General features: G+C 35.9%; 1 protein-coding gene across 3 annotated transcripts in view; it reads right to left on the reverse strand.

Moving 5' to 3' along the window:
* The window catches only part of RBMS3 (RNA binding motif single stranded interacting protein 3), a 690,034-nt gene that overhangs the window by 179,455 nt on the left and 489,631 nt on the right, over window positions 1–20,948 (reverse strand). The window lies entirely within an intron of this gene.

Raw genomic sequence — 20,948 nt, forward strand, 5'->3', positions numbered from 1 at the left:
AATTAAGCAATTCTCCAGCAGGCTTAATCTCTTCCTGTAAAACACTTGGTAAATCACAATACCAGAGCGACGAAAGGCGGGGTAACACCTGGGTCATTCTGGAGAAGCTCCTACATCTGTGTAGGGTCATTCCCAGAGGCATACTTCTGAGAGCTTTGATATTCAATGAAAAATCATCAAGGCAGGCTTTTCTAATGATTATACAAGAAGTATGGGTTACAGATTACTCAGGAATGAATCATGCTCTTCGGAAAGTCACAGAGCCAAAATCCACAGAATACATTCGTAAGTCCCATCTACACTAAGGTAAACTATGTAATGGAGTCCTCCTAGTGGCCTGTTGTACTTTACAAAAGGTGCTTCAGAAACAAGTGGTATAATGCAAGCATTTTCATTCTTTAAATATGAGATCTAACCTTTATATTGTTATATAATTAACAATTATATTTTGTTTTGATACAATGTTTTAACTTTCATATATTGCTTTTCTTCCACCACTGTTTCCAGAGTGGATTTTTTAACTGTATTTGAAATATTGGGCAAGAAATAGTTTTCTCAATATCAGTGTAGAAGAGAGCTATTCATTTCAGTAAAAATGTGTTCACAGTCAAAGAAAATGGAAAAGGATCTCATCATGGTTGGTGTTTCTTAGCTGAATCACTTGTAAATATGCAGAATTATAAGGTATTGTAATACCTTCTGCCTTTAAAACTGTGAGTTGTAAGAGGCAGAAAATGGTTAGCATTGCCTATGGAGTGGAAGTGATTTATGTCGCACTGTCTAGCACAGCAAGAAACCATTCTGGAACACATGGCTATAATTTGGAATGGCTGTCAGGTGATGTCATAGTTTTCCTTTGGTAACTGGCCCTCGAAGTTGAAAGTCTCCTCTTGAAAACAATAGGTTTGTCTCACAAATGAACAAGTCATAAAATGACCATATATTTTGGGGGGGAGCAGGTATAAAATGAATTCTAAAGTTAGTGTCAAAAAAAATCAGAAATATTATTAAAAAGAAGAAAATTGTCAAGGTGGTGATGGGCATAGCCCTTCCAGGTATTAAAATATCATAGAAATTACTTGTTATTAAAGTTGTAAGTTAACACCTGATTTGACAGAACAATAAAAATAGAAATTTCAAGGAAATTAAAAAATGTACATGGTAATTGAATAGATGAAAAATGTAGCATTTGAATTCAGTGGGAAGGAATGTATCATTCAATAAGTGGTGTTGGAACAATTGACTATCAGGAAATAAAGAAAAATAAAGCTGGTTTCTCCCTTTTTGCAACTTATGCTAAAATCAATTCTAGATGATTTCACAATTAGATTTTAAAAGATGAAATGATACCATTAGTAGAGAAAACAATGATATTTTAATATCTTTAGAGTGGGCATTATATGTGTGTGTGTATAATCTTAAAAGAATCTGAAATGGAAAAAAAAAAACCCACCATTAATGAAGGCAAAAGATAAGTGACTGACAAACACCAGTTTTCTTCACTGTAATAAAATACCTACAAATGAATAAGAAGAAGGCCAGTTGAAAACTGGACAAACAATATGAACAGAGTTCAAAAAGAGGAAATATCAAAGCTCTAAACACATGCAAAGATGCTCAACCTTCATTTACATTTCTTTTATTACTCTTAAGACTACAATATGGTAAAACATCACCTGTTATATTAGCTAAGAAAAAGATTCATAACCATTATACTGGCCGAGGTGTCAGGAGAAAGAACTTCTTATACTGACTGGTGTGAGTGGGGCTCAGGATAACCTATGAGAGGAGCAATTTGGCAAAATTGATCAAAATCTAATAAGCAAGAAAGTATTACTTTACCTACCAAGTCCACTTTCCATATTTTTCCTGTAGATATGTTGCATTTATGTGAAAAGGGTACGAATATCAATGTTCATTTCTGTGCTATTTGTAATAGAAAAGGATTAAAAAAACAACCTAGATATTCATAAGTAAGGAACTTTGAACATTTTTATAAAAATCACTGTGTATCAATAAAATGGTATACTATACAACCATCAAAAATAGTGAAACAGCTTTCCTTGCACTGTGAAGAATAAATCTGAAGGTACCTTGTTCAGTGAAAAATATCAAGGTTTAGAAGAGAGTGTCTACTTGCTACCATTGGAGTGAAAATCTAAATGTTTGGTATTCATGAACAGCCTCTGGAAACACAAGAAATGTTGACACCAGTTCTTCTAGGGAGAAAACTAGGGTGACCACTGCAGGAAAGGGAGAGAAACTATTTTTCACTGTGAAGTTCTTTTGAATGTTGTAACTATTTGTACATATTACCAACTCAAAATATAACATAAACCAAATGTACATTGAAAAAATAATCCATCATAGTCAAGTTTTAAATTTTCCAGGAAAATAAACGGCTTAGTATTTTAAAATTTAGCTACGAAAGAGACAACAAGTCAAGGATTAGATAGTGATTACTCCACGTGTTACATAAAATCCAGGATCCACTCCCAATTAATAGTACCCCCCTCCCCCCCAAAAAAGACACTGATTTGACATCAAAAATGGGTACTTTGTCATATCTAGTTTCAAAAAACTTATCTGCCTTTCAACTGAAGAATAAACAAAATGAGGCACAACAACTCAAAGAAATACTACACAGCAATAACAAGAAGTGAACTAATGATCACTCAACAGCATGCATGGACTTTAAATCCTTAGGCTAAGAGAAGGAAGGCAGATTTAGAAGACTCCACACTGTATGATTGCATTTATAGAGCATTCTCCAAAAGGCAAAACTACGGGGATGGAAAACAAAGTCGTGGTTTCCAATGACTAAAGGGGAAAGGGAGGGTTTGACTACAAAGGGGAAGGATAAGGGAGTTTTCAGGAACTATGTATGTGATTTTCATTTTGGAGACAGTGTGACAAAACTGATTTTAAAGTAGGTCTGGCAGCAAAATAGCTAAAACTAAAAAATAAAAATCTGATCTCCCTGTGCTATGTGGCTGCTTCCCACTAGCTGTCTATTTTACATTTGGTAGTGTATATATGTCCATGACACTCTCTCACTTCGTCCCAGCTTACCCTTCCCCTTCCTCGTGTCCTCAAGTATGTGACCACCTAGAGGGGTGGGATAGGGAGGGTGGGAGGGAGATGCAAGAGAGAGGAGATATGGGGATATATGTATATATGTATAGCTGATTCACTTTGTTATAAAACGGAAACTAACACACCATTGTCAAGCAATTATACTCCAAAAAAGATGCTTAAAAAAATGAATAAATAAAAATAAATAAAAAATAAAAATCTGAAAGTAAGATCTAGAGGAGGGTCTAGCTCTATGAGATACAGTATAATGTCAGATACGTGTACTATTGTGACCCTTGTGCAATGTAAGCACACATACCACAGGTAATTAACCTAGCACAGGGAAAGGTAATATCAAATATGTGCAAGGGATGCATTAATTTCTAAGTACTGATGAGATACCTTGTTAAATAATCAATTTAGATACTTAGTTGATACCAAATACACTAACAAGTTAAATGTAGAGGAAAAGTAAAAGATACAGAAGTGAATGCTAATGAAATCTCTTACATTCAAAGTTTTTTTAAAAAGATATAGTGGAGAAGATTACTTTATTTCACATAAAAATTAAACTATTTTTTTAAAAAATGGAAGTTAAACAGTAAACTAGGTAAAAACACTTGTAAGAAATGTGATAGACAAATGCTTAATATCTTTAATATAGAAGCACTTAGTTAAAAATAAAATTGATCAACTTCAGGTTTCTAAAAAATCTAACTATATGGAACTTAACCCAAGTACCTAGTTTAAGCCCAATCAGACCAAACCAGCCCCAGCTAGTTCTATTCAATTCAAAGTATTCATCAAGATCTGATCTGGGCATCTCTCCTCCAAGTGGAATTGCTCATTCCCTCCTTTTACCCCCATTCTCTGGCCGCTTCATTACTCTTCTTCCACTGTATGTTTATTCCTCACCCTGGAAACGTATTCCTAGGTCTACTTTACACTCAAATTAAAAATATTTGCTTAATAAATAAAGAAAAAATATTAAATGTCTACTAGTGTAAAGGACATTGAATTACCATCAGATAAACCAGGCTTTAAAGTACCATCTTTTTGTGCCTCCAGTCATTAAACTATACAGATTTTCTAACATGTCATTGAGATTTTGATTTTTTGGCCTTAATCTAGGATTGCTAGAAATTTTTTCAATCCAGTAGATATTCTTTATGACTTTGAGATTCATAGCCCCTTTGTAACCACAAAAGGAATTCTATTCAGTTCTTTGAATTAGGTACCTGTAGTAATTGCTTTTCTAAGTGGTACTTTTCAGCCTGGAAACAGTACTGAAAGCAAGATACTTTCTCCAGTATCTTTGGAATACAGGGAATAAAAAGCATTATCAGGTCTCATTCAGTTTCCATTGCTTCTTTGGTCCATCCAATGAGAGGATACCATAGAGGAGAAAAAAACAAGTCTGTAATTCCTCTAATTGAGGCTTTTTAGCAATCTGCCTTTTCTTCTGGACCCAGCTCTCAAACTTTATATACAACTCAAAACAGCAAAAATAAAAGAAAATAATCATTCTACAGCTTAGTTTTTGAAGAAAGATGGTTTCTCCAAAGGAAGTTTCTATAAATAGGTTACCTCTCCTTTATAACAAGAGAACCACTTATTAAACACTAGTATAAAAATGAAGTACATGGTTTGCTGAAAGTGATGGCCAAATATTTCTACTCCTCTAAAAGCTAGAATAAGTATTGAAGTGAGCAACTGAATCTCAAAGAGGAAGGCTTCAAATGTACTAAAGGAATAAAACACTTAACCCAATACAGAATATTAATACTCATCTTATTTAGCAAATAAAGAAGAAACATGGTCCTCCAAGTTTGGGAATGGAGGGAAAACATACATAGAGGAAGAGTTATGGGATTTCCTCTCCTATAGTACTTCCCCTTTCCATCCAAGAAAAAACATTATGACAGTATAACTAAGTGCTACTTACACCTAAAAAGCACTTAGTATTTACCGGGAACATTCCAAGAGTTCAATATATAGGTGTTAACTTATTTAATCCACAGCCACCTCACGATGATAGTACAGAAAGGAACTATGATTATCTCCATTTTGCTGATGAGAAAATTGAGGCACAGAGAGGTTAAGTAACTTGTCCAAGTCACATATCCAGTAAGTGGCAGAAATTAATCCTGGGATCAATCAGCCCACTTACTATGTGTGAGTCTGAGCAATTTACATAAATTCTGTAAGTCTCAGCCTTCGCATCTGCAAAATGGAACAGTGCCTTTTTCCGAAGGGCACTTTGAGAATAAAACAGAATAATCCATAATGCACTAAGCACAATGTTTGGCATATAGTAACCCCCCTTTATTCTCCTCATAAAAGAAGTGTTCATTGATAGAACGTGGGAACAGGGAAACAGAGGCATTTCTTGGCTCTATCTTTTCTTCCCCCAGCTTTATTGAGATTTAATTGACATGTAACATGTAAATTTAGCTTAGGTGTTCAAAGTGTCTGTTTGATACACGCATATATTGGTTTGATTACCTCCATAGTGTTCGCTAACACCTCCTCTAACTGTATCTTGTAGGAGATACGGTTATCAAAAAGTGAAATTGAAGTAATCACATACAAAGAATATCAAGAGAAATACTCCACAGGCAGACAAGAAACCGAAAGACAAATATTCAGAAATTGGAAATGTTTATATCCTAAAGTTAAAACAGGAAACCCAAAGACAGAAATTATTTTCTTTGCAGAAGCCAAAAGAGTGTAAAATAATTCCACTAAATCCAGAATGAATATGTTTCTGTGCCAAACCTAAGGCAGCGAGGGATTAACAATGTAAACAAAACAGCTTGATAAAAATTTTCTGAACGAACAGGTGACAAAGGTCAAGGGGAGAAGCTCTTCGTGCTATTGATAAAGGACTTCATTAAGCCATCAGGGGAAAAGGGTATAAATATTTATTCAAACGACAGTTCAAATCATCAGAAAGGTTAATGAGTCCATTCTGCTGATGGCATGGGGCACTGTGGCCCCTATGCACGACAAGGACAGAAGCTGCAGGAACTTTAGGAAGAGAGAAACCTTTGAAAGGGCTAGAGCTGTGTTCTCAAAGGATTGTATGTAAAAGACAGTAGGTCTGTTGTTAGTTGTAGAATTAATTGTAAAATCCAACAGGATGTTTGGTGTTCTAACACATTTATTTTATATTCTTTTTGCTTCTTTTATATTTCATAGCCCATTACTTTTTTGTTTTTTTAATCGGATGTAGTAGGGTGTAGAATGGAGAGATAATTTAACCTTTATGAGAAAGAAAAGGATAGTTGTATTTTTGAACACTGACTTCCAACCAATGAAAGCTTTTGAGATTTAAATGTTTTAAAATTTACAAAAAGGAACATATTATGCAAAATATTTCTATATGGAATTGTCATAGTTGATAGCTTCTATATTCACTTTATAAGTATTTACTGATGGAATGCATTATTAAGACAGTATTAAGAAATCACACTGGAATAATGGGCTCAATGTTTTAAAATTAAATTCAGTGTATCTATATTAAGCATCTCCTATGTTTAAATGCTAGACATTGGAGGAGATATAAGGATTAAAAAAGGCATACTTCTGCCATCCAGTGGGATAAGGCAAGTAGACAGCAATTGTCACACGAGGCTTTATATCACAAATGGATACCCAATATAGGAGAAAACAATTCAATGGGATGCAGTGAAATTTAAGAACAGAGAAGTTGGAAATCAGGAAAATCTACATCAAAAATGTTATATTTACTTTTGAGCAGGATTTCTTTGGGAAATTAGGGTAGAGGGGGATCCTAGGACCTGTGAACTGGAGGTGCAAAGATACGCCAAGAAATGATTACAAGAGGTTTGAGGTCATTCGTTTTTACAGCTGTTTTACCTAAAATAATGACCCTCTGCATTAACACGACTGTCTTGGTTCTATCAGAAGTGTGACCAGTATTTATGAATTGGGGGTCACCACAGCAAATTTCAGGTAAATATATATCTGGTGCGCTACTTTTTCTAACCCTCCTAGAGAACTGTTGAGCTCCCGCTGAGACACTTAATTAATTGGACAGTATTCTAGAATGAGATATGTGTGAAGAAGTTTGGAAATTGAAGGGTAGTCTTAACCTAGCTCTAAGAGAGGTATACCTTATACAGTCCATGTACTAGATAATGTCCATCAATGATTATAGTTCATAGAGTTCAAAAGTGAAATTATATTTCCAGCCTAGAGAGTGGATGTTGATGAAATGATTCTTATGATGCAAACAGATGCTACCTATAATGAGAATATCTACCATTTCCTGCCAGAACTTTTGTGGAGCTGCACAAAATCTCTCAGTTAATTCTAGCAACACTTCGGTAAAGAAGGCATTATAAACACTTAATGGAAACATTAGGGTCCTTGACGAGCCTGGCAAGAGACTAAATAACTTGCCCATATTCAAAAGTAACAAGAGACAGAACCAAAAGTCAAACCGAGATCCATTAGTCTCCAAGGGAGAAGATGGTTTTCTCTATAGAATATGTTCTCCCGCCAAGTAAATTCACAGAGGAAAAGAGCACCCCAGCCAGGAGGCTCTCAAGCAAGTGGATGTTGCACTTTTCTTTACCATCATACATGCAGCAAAAAGGAAAAACACTTGTCCTTGGGATGAGAAAAGTGATGAGGCTGTCAAAGGATGTCAACAAATGTTAAGTTGTGTCTTTTCAAAATAAATTACAGGAGAAATTGTATCTTACATTCTTTTATCTCTTACATGAATTCATTGGGTTAAAATGATAACCAATTACTAAAGATGACTAGGTAACTACTTTCCTTAGAGATCTTTTATATTAGGTTAAAAGGCAATAAGCTTAAAAGAATCATGATTTTGGGACTCTGGAACAGGAGACTACCATTTCTGAAAATTAAAAAAATATATATGTGAAAACTAAAAGTATACAGTGTTCAATTAGTTATGTGTTATTGTTATTATACTACTGTTATTATTTACTTCAACTAGCAAACCTGGAAGTCTGTAAGATGCATCCCACATGGTGGGTAGAACTCCAAAGTACAGTCCAGCTGGAAGACAAGCACTATGTGAAATTAGCAGTTCTTATGATGATAACAGAACTCCTATGTCATATCTGTGGTTAGCCTTCTGGCTCTTAAATATTACCCTTAAACTCTCCCTAAGTTCTGACAGACTCACGTGCCACTCACATATCACACAGTTCCATTCCCACAACCGTGCACACCACACGTGCTGTGTATGCACATTGTTCCAACAAAACATTCATGTACTCGGTCAAACAATATACTATTTGCTAATAAAATGATGAAGCATATGTTTAGAAGCATAACCATTGCCTCTGCATTTGAAAAACAAAAGACTCACTATAAATTAAGGAATCTGTATGCTTGCTTCCAAAAAGTAATTGTGTAACTCATTTAATAGCAGTGTATTTCCTAATCATTCCACTTAAAATAGTGTTCCAGAACACATCCAGTTTTTCCACATAAGATTAGAAAGATGAGAGGATATTTTAAACTTCATCTTGATATTGCTATCTTCATTAGTCTTTTCTAATTCTGAGAAGATGAAAGGACTTGAATCTTGAGTTTCACTCTATATCAGGGACATTCAAAGTTGTTAAGTTTTGTTTGTTGATTGTTTATATGTTTGCTTCAGGACCTCTTTACACTCTTAACAATTATTAAAGACTCCAAAGAGCTTTTTTTAAATTTATTATTATTATTTTTTGCAGTACGCGGGCCTCTCACTGTTGCGGCCTCTCCCGTTGTGGAGCACAGGCTCCGGACCCGCAGGCTCAGCGGCCATGGCTCATGGGCCTAGCCACTCCGCGGCATGTGGGATCTTCCCGGACCGGGGCAAAAACCCGTGTCCCCTTTATCGGCAGGCGGACTCTCAACCACTGCGCCACCGGGGAAGCCCTCCCAAGAGCTTTTGCTTACATAGGTTAAATCTATTTATATTTACCATTAAAAAACCCAGAACTTTAGATGTTTCCTTATTAATTTATTTTAAAATACAGACGTAGAAAACAAACATGGTTAACAGGGGGTAAGGGGGGGCAGGGATAAATTGGGAGATTGGGACTGACATATACACACTACTATATAAAATAGATAACTAATAAGGACCTAAGATAACTAATAAGTATATAAGTATAGCACAGGGAACTCTACTCAATACTCTGTAATGGCCTATACAGGAAAAGAATCTTAAAAAAGAGTGGATATAGGTATATGTATAACTGATTCACTTTGCTGTACACCTGAAACTGATACAACATTGTAAATCAACTATACTCCAATAAAAAATTTTAAAAAATCACATGATACCACAAGTGATATATTTTTATAAAAAATATTCAAAAACAAAATAAATAAACACAAGAGTGGCCTTGTTTTATATTTGTGCAAATCTCTGTAATTTTGGGCTTAATAGAAGACAGCTGGATTCTAATATCTGCTTCTGCATTCAATCTGTTGCCATATCATACATCACGTAGCCTCTGGGAAACTCAACTCTATGCTCATGAGAGAATCAGAGTAAAAAAGGCAAACAATATGCCAGTATTATGAAAATATGTTGACCTTGCAGACCACCAGAAAGGGAAAGAATCTCAGGGACCCCACAGGTCTCTGGACCACCATTTGGTTCAAATACACCACACCATCTTAAAGTTATTGCTCATAAAAAATAGTTTCAATATTTGATTTCTATGCTTTTGTGCTTTGTTAGGAATGCTTGTATTAAAACCCCATTATCTTTTATATTGGTACGATTTTGATTCTTTGGGATGTACCTTTATCAAGACACAGTGGGATCAGCTAAATCGTGCTACCCACCAGTAACCTACTCACTCACATTACACAGGATTGCAATTCTATCCACCACTACAAAGGTCTTATCAATAGTGAAACTGTCCTTGCTTTTTGCAGAGAAGCCTGATAACTATCAACAATTGCTACTTTACTTAGCGTGTGTCTAGTATGTGTATGTCCAGGTAAGTCAGGGAAACTGTGGAGATAGTATAGGGTATATCAGGGTGTTCTCATCAGGAACAAAAGAACTGGGATGCAGAGAGCTCAACTCCTGTCAATCATTGTTTAAGGGCTGCCCCCATCAGGGGGATGGGACTTCCTAGATACTTCTAACTCTCATTGTGCATCAGCAAACCAGGCTCCCCCAGCCTGAGGGCAGCCCACCTAGAAAGAGAGATGTAGGTGCTGGCTGATGGAAGTCAGGCAAGCACCCTGGGAGGGCTAACATCTGCTCTAACACCAAACAGCTAGAAATCAACTTAAACTGCTGAGTCTTTTACTTTAGGACATTTCAGTGACAGTACACTATTTGATCAACTTCCGGTCCAAAATAAGTCCCACTCTCAGTTCAAGAGAAAATGACCCTATTTACAGCCCCCTAATCTTGCTACAGAACTGTAATACATCTTTGGCTGAGAAATATATTTTTGTAAATTCCCTGAAAGTATTTTAATCCTGTGAATAATAAGAAGCACTTAAATCAATACAAATTTAAGCACTTGAATAATAAGAATATACAGTTGATCCTTGAATAACACAGGTTTGAACTGGGCGGGTCCACTTATACTTGGAATTTTTTCAAGAGTAAATTGAAATACTGTAGTACTACACAATCCGAGGTTGATTCAATCCATGGATGTAGGACTGCAGATATGGAGGAACTACATATGCAGAGAACAAACTATAAGTTATACAAGGATTTTCAACTGCGAGAAGGGTTAGTGCCCCAACCCCGGGGGTTGCTCAAGGGCCAACTGTATATCGTGTTAACACTTAATAAATATTGATAATTATCTCCCTGAACTTCTACTTATGTCTCAAAACTAAGCTTTCCTATGGGACTCACCTATTCAGAGCTTTAGGGCACTCTTCATTTCATGGGACAGTGAGCCAGAATGGGGCATCATATATGCTTTAGATATAATCACCTAAAACTCAAGGCTGATATCAGCTTTATAACCTCTTTGAGCTCTTCTAAACCCTAATGATTTTTTTTAAATAACAGCAATTACTGAAAGCAAATATTAGGGTTGAGAGTTAAGAGGTACACATTTGCATGAATTTAGATTACAGTGGTATACTTTTCCTGGCACATTTTACAGAAACAAATGGTTTGAATGATATTTGATTTCTTTAGGTCAAAAATAACGTTCTCTATACCTGCACCCCTATGTTCACAGCAGCACCATTCACAATGGCCAAGACATGGAAACAACCTTAATGTCCATTGACAGATGAATGGACAAAGAAGATGTGGTACATATATACAATGGAATACTACTCAGCCATGAAAAAGAACGAAATAATGCCATTTGCAGCAACACGGATGTAACTAGAGATTATCATACTAAGTGAAGTAAGTCAGAAAGAGAAAGACAAATACCATATGATACCACTTATATGTGGAATCTAAAATATGACACAAATGAACCTATCTACAAAATGGAAACAGACTCGTGGATATAGAGGACAGACTTGTGGCTGCCAAGGGGGAGGGGGTGAGGAGAGGGATGGAGTGGGAGTTTGGGGTTAGCAGATGCAAATTATTATACTAGGATGGATAAACAACAAGGTCCTACTATATAGCACAGGGAACTATATCCAATCTCCTGGGATAAGCCATAATGGAAAAGAATATAAAAGAGAATGTATATATGTGTATAACTCAGTTGTTTTCCTGTACAGCAGAAATTAGCACAACATTGTAAATCAACTATACTTCAATAAAAAGTGAAAATGTTCTCTGATACCTTATCACCCATCTCCAAAGACTCTCTTTTTGGATGTTTAACAGTCTTCCATTCTAATATATCTTTATGAGAAGGTATAAAGAAACTCTAAAGTCAAAATAATTAACAGGATAGTTTTTCCTGTTTAACATACAAGCCACCAAATAATACAAAGAAAGTTAAAAATACGAGAAACTAAGAAATTTCTCTAGAGGCTGTTTATAACGTAATTTAGAAACAGTTTGGACGATATTCAGTTGAAATAAGTTCTATACTAGTCTATTAGTTTTATGTTACTGCTATAACAAATTAACAAAAAACATGGGGGTATATAATAATACAAATTCACTAATTTATACTACTGTAGGTCAGAAGTTTGACACACATTCCACTGGGATAAAATCATGGTGTCAACAGGGCTGAGTTCCTTCCTGGAGGTTCTAGGGGAGAATCCAATTTCTTGTTTTTTTCATATTCCAGAGGCTAGCTGCCCACATTGCTTCATCTTTAAGGCCAGCAGTGGTGGCTCAAGTCCTTCTATTGCATCCCTCTGAGCTCCTGTCCTGTCCCCTCCTCCACTTTTAAGGACCCCTGTGATTACACTGGGCCTACTCAGAATAACTTCCCTACTTTCAGGTCAGTTTATTAGCAACCTTAATTCCATCTGCAACCTTAATTCTTTTGCCATATTCACAGGGAATGGGGATTAGGTCTTAGAGTTCTTTGGGGGAGGAGGGGCATGATTCTGCCTATCACAAGTAGATATTGACTCATTTAACAAATAATTATTGGTACTCTTCTGTGACAGGCTTTGGGTTAGATGCTTGAAACATGAACACCAAGGTGCAGTCTTTACATTCAAATAGTTTATGAGTTGTTTGAGGAAAAGGGAAAGATAAACATTAAAGTTTTTTCTTAGAAAAATATACAATCTAATTGGATAAATATGTCTTTGAAATATATGAATTCTAAAAAAAGATCAAAAACATGCCAATATCCTTTGAAAGATTTCTTCTTCTGTAATGAAAAATGACTAAAATAATAAATAAACTAATTGATTCATCATTCATAGGCTTAAAGAGGTAAGAAATCAGAGGAAACAGTTATAAGATAAATGATGGCTGGTTCAGAGCTCTCAATGAGCGTTTTCATTTATATTCCTCTTAAAATATTTTCTTAAACTTTGCAGACTTTTCATTCTAAAAAATTAGATCATAAATAGTGAGCTGTGTACATGGCAGGCTTCTTGATAGTTACGAGGAGAGAGTGGCGAGAATTTAATTCAGGCTACTATCCATTTATCCAAAAATTGGTTAGAAAAATTGGTATTTTTAAATCGATCCTATTAAATGAAACTCTAGATGTGGAAATGCACTAAGCACTTAATTATTCAGAGCTTGGTTTCTATGGCTTGTGTCTTAATTGGTCTTAAGCTACTCAAACCTCTTTGCTTGCTAATAGGACTCATTCGGACAGACACTCATGGTTTAACTACTCATTAGCAATGCTGACAGAAGGCAAAGCCCAACATCATTTTAGGAATAAAATTAAGGCTTTGTAATTTATTTTGTAAGTTATTTTTTTGGCTGCGCTGTGTGGCATGTGACATTCTAGTTCGCCAACTAGGTATGGAACCTGGGTGCCCTGCAGTCGAAGCGCAAAGTCCTAACCACTGGACCGCCAGGGAATTCCCTTGTAAGCCTTTACTGTGAAATCTTCAATGCAGAAATTTTTGAAGACCTGAATGGAGTTATTATTTTACATAAAAATAGACGAAGATGGTTCGTGATTCTGGAGATGTATAGAAAACCTCTTCATCCCTCTTCTCAGTTCCATGAAATTTTGATTAAAAAAAATCAGATTCTGGAGCCAAGTGCAGACTCTAGACAAATTCTGCTACTATTCATTGGTGCTTATACATAATTATAGAAAATATATGGCCAGCAAAACATATTGTCCATATCATATTGATTAAACACTACATATTGTATTATATATCATATTATAATAGGAATAATAAGCCAATGCAGTACTTCCTATAGGCAGAGAGAAGTGACTTTATGCCAAAAGGAATAAAAGCATAGACCAAGAAACTCTCTTTTCTGTTTATTCTCAAGATAGTCACACTTTTATGTGAAAAAAGAAAAAAAAAAAGTACAGCATAGTAATAGTGCCTAACTAGATCCAGTGGCAAGAAGTTAAGATCTAGACATTATTTCAACATAAATCAGGCAATATTATTTTCTGTGTCGGAAAGCAGAATTCATCATTGTCCCATTCAAGAATGAGTTCTTTAAAGAAATAACAATTTGATTACCAGCATAACACCTTGGAAAGCAGTCCTGGAAAATGAGGCTTTTTAAAAAGCAACTAGAATCTTTCTCAATCAAATTAAGTTTCTTTTTCTTGTGAATATGTAGCTCTCTCTCTCTTTTAGATATACAAATGTGTTGTAGAGAATTTTTGTCAGAAATTAAGAAAAGATTTAAAGATTTCTCTCAATGTTTTCCTCCAAGTTTGTTGATGACACAGAAGGTGGGCATCCCCCATATATCCTCAGGAATTCCATTAAAAACAAATATAAGTATGAGGGTTATTCAATTCATGGAATTGTGCATCAACTTTAAAGAACATTTACTGAGAATCTACACTGAGCTAAACAATAGCACTTGAAGCAACAACAATAATAAAAACAAATAAAACAACTAAACAAAACCCTGGTTCAGAAAACTCAGAATCAAATACATAAACAAAAAATCACTCTTCACCCTCCCTAACCTTCTCCTATGAAGATTAGAACTTTAGGGAAGATCAAGGGAAGAGTGAAGGTTAGTGAGGAAATCTACAACATTGTTGAAAACCCTCCCAACATACTAATCAGAAGGCCCAGTTGTTCAACTAAAGATCATTTCACCTCCATCAACTCCAGATGTTCCCACACTGGACCCATTATCAACGGCCACCACTCTACCTTTATCCAAGACCAAAATCTCACAAATTCTTTTCTCTGTGTCATGATTTTCTATGCCCACCCCTCACCTTCACTTTGCTGGCATTATGACTATTTCCTGGGCCCTCATTCTCTCCCCATTTTCATCAATGACCCACCTCTTCGTGTCTGCAGTTTTTCAAAGGTCAGCCACGTCATGGTGGCACTTCATCCTCATTGTCTTACACATCTCTCTTGCTAACTTTAAACTCTGACTACCATCTGTATAGGATCACTACTATTCACCTTTATCATCCCTAATACATGGTTCATAAATGCTACTATAAATGTTTAAAATAAAGTAATGAAAACAATATATTCGGTCAAGGAAATTCACTTCACTACTTAAGCTGTATCTCCTTTCTTCCTCTATGGCCAGAAGTTTTCAATCAAAACATAATTCTCTACCACAATTGCTGGATCACCCTCCTTAATTTGAGTTCCCCCAAATCAGAGCCTGGAACAAGATAGTTTAATTGGGAGCTGAGGCCAGGAAGCAGAAACATAATAGGGAAGGAAAAGAAAGTCAGGGAAGAAAGAAAAGCCAATAAAAGGTGCCTCACTAAGCTTGTTACCACTGTGGGAAACTCCTAGAATCTGCTGACTCTCATTTCCCATTGATTGAGAGTTGTACTAGGGAGTGATACTCCCCCAAACTTTGCAGAAAACCCATATCAGGTTGAGTGAGGTTTTATAGATTTTATAGATTTTCCCTGAATTACAAAAGTGGAGAGATTTGCTGGATGCTTGATGTGGGACGCTTCCTGGATGCACCCCTCTTCCTCAGCTGTTATCACAGGCAGAGGAGGGCTATAGCACAGGACTCAAAACCCATTCCAATCATGTTTAATCTCCTGAAGATGATCCCCTGTACCTTCTCTATCTGGCCTCTCACTATCCAGATTTCAAAATGTAATAATCTCTGTCACTACCTTCACCGTATCAGGTATGGCTCCATAGAAAGGCTGAGAAATGATTAGCCAAGAACATAGACTTCACAGCCTCTAAGACTCTATTGGCTATGAAGTGGTCAGTTTGCTCTGTGAAATTCACTAATAATACCCCAGCAGTGTTTCATCATGAAGCAACCAACTATGTGTTTGGTAGATAGAAATAATCTAGAAAGCATCACTAACATTAAAGATGAAGAGCTCAACAGAAAGTACCTCCTAAGTATTGCAAAAATCCTCTTATTAATGTGAAATCTAAGGCAACGCCCAGTTGGGGATCAAGGTGTTTGCAAAGTTTATTATGCAAATGATGCTTTAGTTTCACAAAGAAGAAAAACTCAGAGTTAGGCAGTGCTCCTCATGAGTAGAATCAGAGATATATTTTTACTAAACTGTACACGATAATACTTTTCTATTTGCTGTCTTTTACTCAACTATAGTTGCATTTGTGACTTATCAGACTGGTACCACTGAGGAAACACTGCTTGTGAGAGTTGGCAACATTTTCCCTGATAAAAATGTGTCTGTTGCTCAAATATTCAGAATTGTAATCTAAATTTCATTTTAGTACATTGTTGATACATTACTCTGAGGGAAGTTTGAAATTTATGCAAACAACATTAATTTTTTCCCTTTTCGTTAAAAAATTATCAGACTGTAAATATTTTTCCTTGAATGCTCCCCTAAATACACATACACATCCAAAATCCTACACAGTTTTTATTTACATAAACATACAATCGTAAAATTATATATCAAAGGATCAGGGACTTCCCTGGTGGCGCAGTGGTTAAGAATCCGCCAGCCAGTGCAGGGGACACGGGTTTGAGCCCGAGTCCAGGAAGATCCCACATGCTGCGGAGCAACTAAGCCCGTGTGGCACAACTACTGAGCCTGCGTTCTAGAGCCCACGAGCCACAACTACTGAAGCCCACGCACCTAGAGCCTGTGCTCCTCAACAAGAGAAGCTACCGCAATGAGAAGCCTGCGTACCACAATGAAGAGTAGCCCCTGCTCACCACAACTAGAGAAAGACCACGCGCAGCAACAAAGACCCAACGCAGCCAAAAATGAATTTAAAAAAAAAAAAAGGATCAAGAAGGCACACAGTTTTATTTTACTGATTAGGAAAACATGGTTCATCTGTCCAAATTTCTGTTGATCAGAAGATTTGCTAAAATTGAAAAGATCCCCAAATAGGGTGAGGTCTCTCTCAACCCTTCCCTACTTCTTGGAGTTCAACTGGGATTAGATATAATTATCCAAAGAGTAATAAAATCATACTAAAAGTGGGTTATTCCATTGTCTTCTGAAAAGACTGCTCCACTGATAAGAACGTGTGCTTACAGGCAAAAGCTTAGTTTAAGAGCAAAACGTGATTTCTTTTTCCTCAAAGCAGTCTGAATGTTCTGCTCGTCAATACATGTTCTTAGATGCCGAAGCCTTTCCACGTGGTGCTCCCGGGCTCTTTGAACGTGAGCTTTTCTAGTTCATGCCCTACAGATCCCTGAAGTGCCCAGGAACTTACCCTTTCTGCTAGAGGTTTTAAAATGGAACGCTTTGGGGCTGCACAAGTTGCTGTGCAATTTGTTTTGGAACAAAGAAATGTCTGGGGTCAGGCAAGCAAGCAACTAATGATGCTTCATTTTGTCCAGAAAACATCAAGATCAATATGTACGACATGCGACATTTATGGAACAGTGTTTTCTTTTCCCTCTAGGGGAGGGAGAAAATACCGGATGATCCCTTTCTGCAGAGCAATGACATGACTGACGCTATTTAACATGTCTTTGGCCGCTGCTTCCCACCTGCTGGTAGCAACACGGCCACATGGTCTTAGTTAATTTCCTGTACCTCACATACCAGAATTCAAATAATTAGATTTTCTTTGATGTATATCTAGCTTCAATGATCCAGGTAGCCAAAATCTGGGGACAATGTTATAATTCAAAGTGAACAGAGCTAGTTCTGGGAGGCTGTAATAGGCATTAACAATCCATGATGTATTCATTAAAATTAAATCTGTTATGAACAAATAGGAGGAACTCAGAGAGAGAAAGCCTGATCAATGTCAGAGTTTTGGGTTGATGTAGATTTTTATCTTGTTCTTCTATAGAAATGACACAGGATGGGATTTGGAAACCAGATCATCATCTCAGGAAAATAATGAACTTTGCATTTACTTTAAGAGGAATCACTGTCAAGAGTGACAGAACAAAAATGGCACATTTCCCCAAGTTATCTCTAATGAAGAAGGAAGGGATGTGAATATGGTACCGATTTCTCTCTGCTTGCTTAGAGGGAGGTTAGAAGCAAGGCTCACTCTTTTCCACAGCTGTCTTAGGGTCTGAAAGATCTTAGGTCGTTTTTGGATCCTTGTGGGTCTCTCGTTCACACAACCTTAAAGTACTGCATTGAAACCATCCATGTGCTGTTCTAAAAACCCACAAATTTCTGAATTCAAAATGCCAAATCTTGATAAAGTGAAACACTGAGGTTTTTACAATTTTTTAAAGTTCTATTTTAATTGCAAGTGGTCAGATCAATTATAGATGATTTTAATTAGCACCCACAAGCAAGGACCATCTCTCTAAAGCTACATTAGTATTTAAAAAGTTAGGAATTCATCACTTCTTTTGAAAATATCAAAGGATTCACTAGATATCAGGGCTCATTGTGACATCCTACTCACATGCCTCAAGATGGAACAGAAAATAGAACTAAGGTATGAGTTTCTGAAAAGAAGACTTCAACCATCTACAAGAAATAAGCAATGAGGACCAAGAAAGGCAAACAGCACGTACGCAAATTTAATTATCCCTGTCGTGACGGAGTAAATGAACCCAGCAGTCATTTTACTTCAGTGATTTCCAAAATACCAGCCTCTTGCATTATGTCATTTTACTCCACACCAAATTTAAATATCAAAAATTTTGTATCTTTAGGTTGCTTCCATGTCCTGGCTATTGTAAACAGTGCTGCAATGAATGTTGGGGTGCATGTGCCTTTTTGAATTATTGTTTTCTCTGGATACAACCTAAATATCCATTGAAAGATGAATGGATAAAGCAGATGTGGTACGTATATACAATGGAATACTACTCAGCCATAAAAAAGGATGAAATAATGCCATTTGCAGCAACATGGATGGACCTAGAGATGATCATACTAAGTGAAGTAAGCCAGAGAGAGAAAGACAAATATAATATGATATCATTTATATGTGGAATCTAAAGAAAATGATATAAATGAACTTATTTACAAAACAGAAACAGACTCACAGACATAGAAAACAAACTTATGGTTACCAAAGGGGAAGGGGGAGGGATAAATTAGGAGTTAGATTAACATATACACACTACATGCTATATCTATATGTTTTTATCTATATATAAAATAGATAACAAACAAGGACCTACTGTATAACACAGGGAACTATACTCAATATTTTGTAATAACCTATAAGGAAAAAGAATCTGTAAAGAATATAAATATGTATGAATATATATATATGTAAAAGAATATATATAACTGAATCACTTTGCTGTGTACCTGAACTAATATAACATTGTAAATCCACTATACTTCACTAAAAAAATTATATGTCTTCGGTTAGCATTTGAAGCCTTTATTAAACTCTATTTGACTTCCAAAGTAAGCATAAATAAGCAAATTCAAGTATTGATGATGATCGATATTGTATATTCAATTCTATTATGTTGAAGGCTAATCTCAGAAGCATAAAGTTGTATCTCTTAAAAGTTTTTAACTGAGTGTAATTATTCTGCCTCTCATGGTCCCACAAGATAAAAGTGAGAGAGAAACCCATAACTAAGTTCTTGCTATTCACAATGTTTTCATTGGGTTGTAGCTATGATATTAGATAGGTTAATATCACAGCCTGCTTATTCAAGGAAGGATGCTCAGATCTTTGGGGGACTTGTAGTAACTTTATTTGTCCTTAGCATTAAATTCTATTAGTCAGCTGTATGTTCTATGGGTTAACCTAAAACAATTTCAAATCAATCAGGTCAAGAAGGATTTCACTGTCTTTTTCCAAAAAGGAAGAATCATAAAAAACTGAGACTTGTATTAAAACTTCAATCAACAATAATTTCCACCTATTTTGTTCATAACCATGTAATTCACATCTAGTTTGAATGCCTTCTATATAGGTAGCCATCTGTTGGATTAAAATAAGATGAATAAGGGGAAAATCCTTTAACAATGCAATTCCTTTACTCAGTGATGGGTCTGAGCAGAGTGTCTTAAAATGTCCTTTATGCTAAAAGAAAAAAAAAGTATTTCTCTTAAAATGCAAGGGCAGCTGACATGCTGAGATGAAAACTGCTAACTCTTTTCTCAACAACACCATATGTCTCCAATTGGATCATAATGCAGCCGGTTCTCAAGGGAATGTCACACATGGAAACTAACCAAATTGAGGTACAACTTCACTGCCGGCTCGTGATTAACCAGGGGCCCTACTTTGGGATTTTCCATATCATCCAAGTGTCAGTCTAAAGGGCCTTTCTCCTTTCCCAACATCCTCCCAAAACTGAGTGAGTCATGAAAGGAACCTGATCCCGCCACAAAAATATTTCTCTTTTTGTTCAGACTTCCTTTTCTATATAACCTCAATATATTTTAAGGAACCAAAATGCTCAACCCCTGAACTCTTTAGCCATGGGTTTTAAATAGTAGATACTTCATGTAGCAAACACTACAGAGAGGCAGCTTAAAATCATCAAAAGGAAAAATATTGTAAGACTGAAGAATTTCACATTTTTTCTCCTGAGAATCACGGAAAATCGAAAAGCGACAAATAAACCAACGTGTATAGTCAGATATTTCCTTATCTATTTGTTATAATTTTTTTTAGAACTTCACTCAACCTTTAATATTTTTATGCATGAGTAAGATATATTTTTTCTTCCAGTTTTATTGACATATGAGTAAGATATATTTTTTAATTTACTCACTTAATATTCAATACTTTTCATATATACTACTTCCAAATTAATATCATGTTGAGGTATTTCTAGCTCATATCCTGATACATGTGATATAGTCAATTCTTTTACATTGACTATAATTCTTAATAGCATAAAGTTATACCATCTTTTAACACGTGTCAAATCTGAAGAATTTTGCCTT

Source organism: Globicephala melas, chromosome 11 (genome assembly GCF_963455315.2).
Source record: "Globicephala melas chromosome 11, mGloMel1.2, whole genome shotgun sequence".
Classification (NCBI taxonomy): Eukaryota; Metazoa; Chordata; class Mammalia; order Artiodactyla; family Delphinidae; genus Globicephala; species Globicephala melas.